This window comes from Magallana gigas, chromosome 2 (assembly GCF_963853765.1).
Source record: "Magallana gigas chromosome 2, xbMagGiga1.1, whole genome shotgun sequence".
Classification (NCBI taxonomy): Eukaryota; Metazoa; Mollusca; class Bivalvia; order Ostreida; family Ostreidae; genus Magallana; species Magallana gigas.
The window spans coordinates 24,276,688-24,285,280 of NC_088854.1; the positions used below are offsets into that span (position 1 = coordinate 24,276,688).

Sequence of the window (8,593 nt, forward strand, 5' to 3'; positions counted from 1 at the left end):
CGTTCTGATAACATGACTCTAGGACATGTACAACTAGCACTAGAATTTGTATGGTAAAAAATGGTGGAATTGGTTAATCCAATGTTATAGTGTAATATGTTGTCCATTAAGATACATGGCTGAAAATTTGTTTTATTTGGTATTGTCAAACAAAATAAAATCTCGTGAAAAAAAGTAATACTGACATTTCCATTTTTAGTACATTAATGTATAAATATTCCCTACTTAATTAATGTGACGAAATCTTAATATATGCTTTTGCAACTTATAAGTATGACAATAGGATGCCCTGAAATCTCAAAAATAATTTGTGATAATAAGAATGTACCTTTTAACAAAGCGTATATGGTTTAATCGGGAATTTATACTAAAATATGAATTTCAGAACCATTCTGAACAATTTTTTTTTTCATTTTTAGTATATATATGAATTACAGTTTTTATGTTTGAATATAACTAACATGTTACCTTCTTTAAACTTTCGATAAAATTTTGTTAACATGTAGTTAATAGTATATCTTATAATCTATCACGATAAATCTCAAGTCATTTATGTTCTGGGGATCTGTTTTCGTCGCTTTTTACCGATTCGTTAAATCGTGGCCAGTAAACCTTACACTAAAAATATTATGAGATAACTTCAATAATCATTTCATTTTATGGATCAGCTTGAACAGCAATAATCTCCACAAAAATTAGATTGAAAGGATTTAAGATGAATCCAGGAAAAGTATCATGTAGGACTTAAATTCTATAAAATGTTATATTGGCCAATGGGTATTTGAAATTGTCGACAAAATTAACAATGAAATAGATCATCTACTACTACACACATCCTCTCCATTTGACCCCTGGACCTTATTCCAGGTCAATATACGACTTTTCTATTGATAACAGTTATCTACTTCTGCAAGTACAAAAATGTCAGCTATCATTTTCTTTCAAATTTTTATTTGAAGCGAAGTTTCTCGTTTATTAAAAGAATAGGCACTCTTTCCTCTCATAGTATAACAGTAAAACGATCGTTTGAAGATTTAAAATATTCAAATTAAAATACACTGCAAAAGAAAGTTAAATACAAATATGTGAAAGACATGTTCATGATAACCATTCCTTTGTATAGGTACAATGGTACTAAAATTCGGTTTTTAACATTATCAGCAATAAAACGGGCTATAAACACAGCAACAAAACTAGTTACAAAGAAAGTACAGTATTTACTTGTCTACAATACTAACTTACAAAGTGTGTGTTTTTGCAATAAATATGATGCATTGATAAGAAGTTAAAACAAGCCATGCATGTCAGTAATGTGATACATTTACCGGTATATACGTAAAAGTAACTGTCAATATCAACTATTTTTGTATGATGGGGCGTTCAATAAATAAAGTCATCGTTTTTACAAAAATTACTTAGTAAGATATTTTTGTAATTTCTATTTTATGGTGACCTAAAAATGCTCTCCTTTAACAGACACACATAATTTCAACCGATTTATCCAAGCTTTGAATACATTCATATAATGTTTTTGGGAATGTTATTTATATACCAATAAATGACAGAACCAAAAGCATTCCTTGAAGCATATCTTTTTCCGGACAAGTGCTTTTCTAAATTCTGAAAAAAAGAAGAAGAAATCACTGGAAGACAAGTCGAGTAAATAGGGAAGATGGGGCAAATCATCAACATTTTTTTCAAAAATCATCTCATGATGGCCATATTTTTTTATTTGCTGACCCACCTGTACACTTATCTCAGTGACATACACTTGTTTCTATATACATCACACAGTTCTTTGAAAATGTCTTTCGAGTCTTTACCTAGTCTGACACATGCTTTAATGTAGCCCTAATTACAGCCTTTTTGGATGGTGACTTACAAGTCATACTTTCATACAGTGTCTCTAGTAGGGGTTATATATATCAGTTTCTCAAAGGAGTATTCGAAAATAAAACGTGGTCAGATAAACGACCATTAATAGAATATAAACCAAATCATGGGTGAAGAGAAATTCAATGGTCAATTGAACCCGATTTTAAGGATTCTGATTGGTGACATTATTTATTGAAGTCTCAAATTTCATGTTTATGCAATATTTCTATACAGTCTCTTAATGTGTATTCCAAGAAAATAAAGAACATTTTTTTAAGATTCATTTGTCCATCGGTATATCTGATAAATAATTTAGGATCCCAACGAACCCCGTTCATATTTTTTCAGATTTTTAAATTTTCAAAATATGTCTGTTGCTGTGCAGTTCGACAGCTGTTCTAAATAATTAAAAAGACTTTATCCTGTTCTTGCATGCATACTTTTAAACAAAATGACATGTAAGACTTAATATTTATTGCTTTCGCACCTTTTGGCAACATTTTTGGCCCGTTGCGGACAGAAACAAGCCAGTTCAAGAAATGCTTATATTCTTATTCTCGAATGTAAGATGGTCGCACCCCATTTAAATTATCTGATGGTAGATAAAATAGAAATCTGGAGATTACCTTTCTGATCTATCCATCGCCTAGCAAATTTTCATTATTCTTTCAATTTTCTTTTATAGAAAACGTTCCCATGTACCTTTTTTCCTACAGAAAACACACACACACACACACACACACACACACACACACACACACACACACACACACACACACACACACACACACACACACATATATATATATATATATATATATATATATATATATATATATATATATGTATACAATGTATATATATATATATATATAAAACTGCTTTAGTAACAACAACAACAATACAGACTTGCATGGTGTAGATGGGCATCTGGTTGAAAGCCTATACTCTGTGAGTTTATTTAAGGAATGAAATTAATTTCTACCTATGTTATACGATATAAGTCGGGAACAGTTTACGTTTCATAAACCGCGAAGCAGGTTATCTACTTGAGTAAACTGTGCCAGTCCCAAGTTATTTCATACTCGTATAACATGGGTAGAAATTAAATTCATTCCTTATAATAATTTAATTTTCTACCACTAAATTCAGAAAATAAGGCCCATTGTTTAGTAAAATGACGTTAATTAGTACAAAATTTAATTGTAAAGTCAAGCAGAATTATACGTTTTGCACGCGCGTCGTATTAAGACGTAGACAAGTTATGATATCGATATACAGTATAATTATATGAATTTGTTTCGCCAATAAAATGAGGCGTTACAACCAGCATTAAATGGTATAGATTTATCCTAGATCAATACATCATAAGTTCGACGTTAATTTTTCTATGCATTTTAAAACGCACATCGTGTAAAAAAGATGGATTGAACATACTACGGGTCGCATTTTAATTTAATTTGATTTATAATGCAATGTTTTACATTCTTATGTAACGATAAAATAAATAAATTTTACATGCTTACAAAATATTGCATACTTTGATTTAGTAACATATTATTTGATTTAAAAAGAAATTGCACTGGCAATTTTATCATTTAAGAAATTAATCAAAGCAGAAATATTTACATTCACTGTATATTTACTTTCGGCGACGTTCAATTTTCTGTAAACACACATAGCATTTAAACGGTTCACAAATACTTCATACAAATAAACATCAACATGAATATAAATACAATCATTGAATGCTTATTTTTTGGGTGCCGTCGGTCCTAAGTCTGCACAGCCTGGATGTGTTATAGGACCGACGACATCCCAAAATAAGCGATCAATGCATGATATCCCTAGGGATGTTTTACATTCACATTTTAAAGCATCAAAAAATAAATTGAAGCATTTATAGGTATCTATTTCCCTACTATGTATGATTTTGAAACAGGCATACAAGGGTTGATCCAAAAGTAATGTCATACAATGCACTGCGCTTCTCACGGGGCTGTATAATATGAAATGGTACATGTATATCCAAATTTGTCAGATCAAAATTTTAATTCAATAAAAGGAAACTATTTATGACATGTTGTTCCATTTATGGCATTTTCACTAGAATATCTATTAAAATTTGAATTTGGCCAATCTATGACTTTCATATAAATTAACACTCGTCAGCTTTTGTATTTATTGAAAATGGACAATTTGCAGAGTACTTTCAATTCTCTTATTTAATATGCAGCTAGCTTATATTCCCCCTATCATTTTCCCATTTTCTTCACGTCTTGACATTTATGAACAAGGTCATTATGAGGTTTGTTACTGACTGTCTACAGAAACTTGTGGGGTCGGTAAAGTCCATAGAATGTGAGGCGGAATTGTAATTAATATCGGTTAGTATGTTTGAATAAAAAACAATTCTAAAAATAATTATTCTTTGTTTAATTAAAAAGCAAGAGAATGTATTGCTTCATATTTGATAGAATACTTATGAAACGACATTGCAAATTATTCTTTTATGATACTATCAGTCGATATCCCAAAATAACCCCAAATCTAATTTCCTACAACTAAAACCAGCAAAGCATGATTATTCTTATATTTTTGTACCAGGTTTTGATACAAAGTAAAGGGTGATTTTGTATTCTGAATATCAAATTTAAGTTTTTCACCCGAATGAAATGAAATGTTAAAATATCTAAAATAAGAAATTTAGTGACAATGTAGCCATACGTATATCAAATGTAATACAAGTATAACTTTCGAAATGACTTGAACGTAAGCAAATGATCAATGGTCAATATAGATCAAATGAATTAAAAATATCTTCTGACCATATTATATTGCTAGCTAGCTTTACAAAATGAAACACAATACAATGATCCAATGTATAGGAGTATTCATTTTATGCAAACAGTAAGATTACTGTTTTTTAAATTACACAAGTAAATAATTTAACTGGTTTAAATTTGATATTGAAATAATACAGATTTACTTATTATTATGATATAACTTCTTTGGAAGTTCTTATATGAAATTTGGTTAAAACGAGCATTATTCAAAATCAAAAGTGCAAAGGAAAATACAAAACAGGAGCAGAGCAAAGACGGATCTCTACAAAATTTAGATGTAGGATCAGGTGCCAGAATACTTCTACTCATTAAGTTATAATATTAAGAAAATGTATTTTAAAAAAAACAATGTTCGTAGAATCATGTATTTTATGATTCTATGATGATCATAGGACCCATGCCATGGCGAATGTATAATGTGAAATACAGTGAGGACATAAATATGATTTTTATGTTGGTTCACATTTGTTTTTTTAGTGACAAATAGTAATGCCTAATAATATCTTTCCATATAAAACATTATAAATCGTCCCACGGTTTATCATATTAATGTTTATACCTTTCGAAAAAATACTTCACTATTACAGATTGTATGAAAGTTCGTTTAGCATATGCATTAGCATGTACGTTATAAAACATTCGGAAAATATTATTCCATTTTTCTATTTTGTTTTTTGATGATAGGTATGATAATTTAATTTTGACGATTACACAGCAAAATATGTCAAACGGGAGAGAGTATACAATACATTCACATTAATTTTTTAACATTTTTATGAAACTCTCAATGCAATACATTAGTGTGGGTCATTGCTTGCAAAAAATGTGAGAGACTACTAGTTTTGAAATGCGACGACTGGACAACATGTTGTCAATTTACATTTGCCTCGAATCTAGATCATTCTGAATTCTAAGGTACAACTTTATTATGTCATTTAGTCTTTTTTTTCCAAGATTGGATTTAATATCTATTTAATATGTATTAAGTCATTGCATGATTTAACAATAAAGACACTGGATATGAAGACAGAATACAAGTATGCGTAAGTCTACTTTTCTTTTTTTTATTATCCTTTTAATTATAGGCTAGTCAAACCGTTTAAAAAGTATTCTTTAAAGTGGAGCCTTCTTGAATAGGAAGAGATATCTTAATTTAGGAATACCATTTTTTTAACATAACAGAAGTAAAAACTTTTTTCTAAAAAGCTGGCTATATTTAATACATTTACGTTTCCTCATAGATTGGTGTAGTTTTAATGAAAGATATATTGAGAGTGGTAAACATTTAATCCATCGTTCAAATTGAAGAAATTTATAATCTGGTCCCCAACTAAGGAATTGAAGGAAATGTAAATATTAAGTGTTTTTTTCAAAACAACTCAAAGTAAAATGTTTTATAACAAATGTTCGATTTATTATCTATAAATGTACACATCTGCAATGCCCATCGATGCAGTGGTGTTGGCGTCCGTTGTCACACCTTCCGGTGCATTGATCAGCGGAGGTACAGGCTGCAGTAGACAATTAAACATTAATTGCTAATCGCTTTTAAGAAAATTTACAGAGATATTGTATCAAAGCGTTCTTCCTACCTCCGGAACCGGAAGCAGCCGTGGTGCATGTGCACTGGTGGTCTACACAGTGAAGCTCAGATCCGGAGGCACACATTGTTGTCCTGCAGTCTCTAGTCAGCAGAAACTACATAAAGAAATATTCGAAAAGATTGCTTGCAGTATTCAGTTTTTACCCAATCTTCCCAAGTCAAGAATTTTTTTCAATCCGCTCCGCTCTAGATAAACCCTTGACCGAAAAGGCAAAGTTTGACGGGGTTAAAAAGCTCGCACGCTGGTTGGTGTCATACAAGTTTGCATGGTCCAATAATAAACGTTGTTTCAAGAATTATGTTAATGTGCATTGATCAATGTTGAAAGTTGTCAAATGAATTTGAGACATACTAATAAGTAATTAACTTACTGCTATCGATTTATAGTCCGGCTGAACCCATTTTTTACCAATTTGATTACTATAGACAACTTCATCCTGTTCCATATATCAAATGGTATTCTGCTTAAAGTGCATTTTCTGATTGGTCAGAACAAGAAGTCAAATTTAATTTAAAAAAAAAAGTATTTTGACTAGAGGGTGCAATGTAAACTCATATATATTTTATCTGTTCATATAATTTAATCATGGGTTTATGTAGAGTAGAGCGTAAGATGTACTTACCTCCTATTACCAAAATAAGTTGGAAACGTTTTGTAAAAAATTAAACAGAATTCTTTGAGTCAATCATAGGATATAATATTATACATATTAATATTATTGACTAACTGAATGATCCAACGTACCTGCTACAATTACGACAGCAAGCACAATGAAAGTTTTCATGGTGTTGATTGATGTCTGGCGGATAGCTAGAATGATTCGTTTACTTTGGCTACTAGTTTTTATAGTAATATCCCAGGTCATGCATATGGCGTCTAAAAAAGCTCGACCTTGACTCTTCGTCCACATAAATCGTGTACAGATACACTGTGCTCATTCATAATCCTATCCAAATATTTATTTAGATCATTTATACTAAATGTTAAAACTGAAACACTTATGCAAGTATATGATCTTTTTTTTTTTAAGTTTTAAAAATTTTGCCTGATATGTTTTGTATTTTGTTCGTTTATGGTATTTACAGTAGAACGTCTATTAAAATTTTATTTGTTTCTATTATTCGGCCTAAATATGAATTTTATATGAATTTTACACTATCGGCTATCCGTTTTATGGAAAATGAAAATCTGCAAAGTGATGTCATGACTGTTTAATATGCATCTAGCTCTTAAGTCATTTATTTTCACATTTTCCTCACGTCACAAAATTGTTGGAAGTTGTGACATATAAATGAAAATCTAATTCTTGTAATCATATTTCGTATAATTCCTGATTTTGAAATATTAGTGACCTGGAAGTAGTTCAACATGAGTATCTCCATGCCCTCACGATATGACTCTAGGAACATGTGATCCTTCCGGTCGGGGTTTTTTTTCAATGCCCAAACACTTAACATGATGTAATAACTGTTAATGTTAATATCATAAAAAATCGTTCCTATCTTTTTGTAGAAAATGAGTGAAAAACTTTAATAAACTTATTTGTGGTTGAATAAAAAAGCACGAGAAGGCATTTCTTCATTTTAAAAAAAGGAATGTAAAATATTGTAAATTAAAGATTTAATTGTATGATTAATCAAATTTCCAAAAAAGTTTCATATCAGATCTCGTATACTTAAAACTATCAACGTATCAGCTTCATTATAGTTTAAATTGTACCAGTTGTCAGTCATCCAGCTTAACTGTGACAAAGTTGCCGTAAAACATGGAAATACTTTAGCCAAATATTAATAAAAAATGTTAAATCTTCTGAATTCATTTTGAAACAAATAAGGAAATGGCAAAATGGTTTACTTTACAAAGTTAATGGAAACATTAAACTATTTTTTTAAACCGTCAAGGAAATTCTCACTATTGCATAAATCAAAGAAAAAAAAAAGGGGTTCTTAACTTTTCAAAACTTGCATACTTTTTCTACATGCAATACAACGTTTTATTATAAAACGTTTAGAAAATATATTTCTCATTTGTTGTAGTGTTTGACGATAACGCAACATATATGTCTAGTGGGAAAGAATATACATGAAATTAACAAGAAATTTTTACGTTTACTTTAAGTCACATTTTACGTGCAATTTAACCAAAAATCCCACCAAGCAAACAAAATAAATAACAGAAAACAAAAATTGGATATCCATTCCACCTACGATAGATTTCATAATGCAAGACTTTTGTGCGACTCATTTTTTCTTTGAAAAATATGAGGTA

The 8,593-nt window shown here is 30.1% G+C and overlaps 1 long non-coding RNA gene across 1 annotated transcript; it reads right to left on the minus strand.

Moving 5' to 3' along the window:
• Positions 1-6,113: 6,113 nt before the first annotated feature.
• On the minus strand, positions 6,114-6,411 carry LOC105321243 (uncharacterized). The gene is made up of 2 exons (XR_010710568.1): positions 6,314-6,411; positions 6,114-6,232 (listed from the first exon to the last, which is right to left on the minus strand). It is a non-coding gene; the product is annotated as an uncharacterized lncRNA (long non-coding RNA).
• Positions 6,412-8,593: the final 2,182 nt, after the last annotated feature.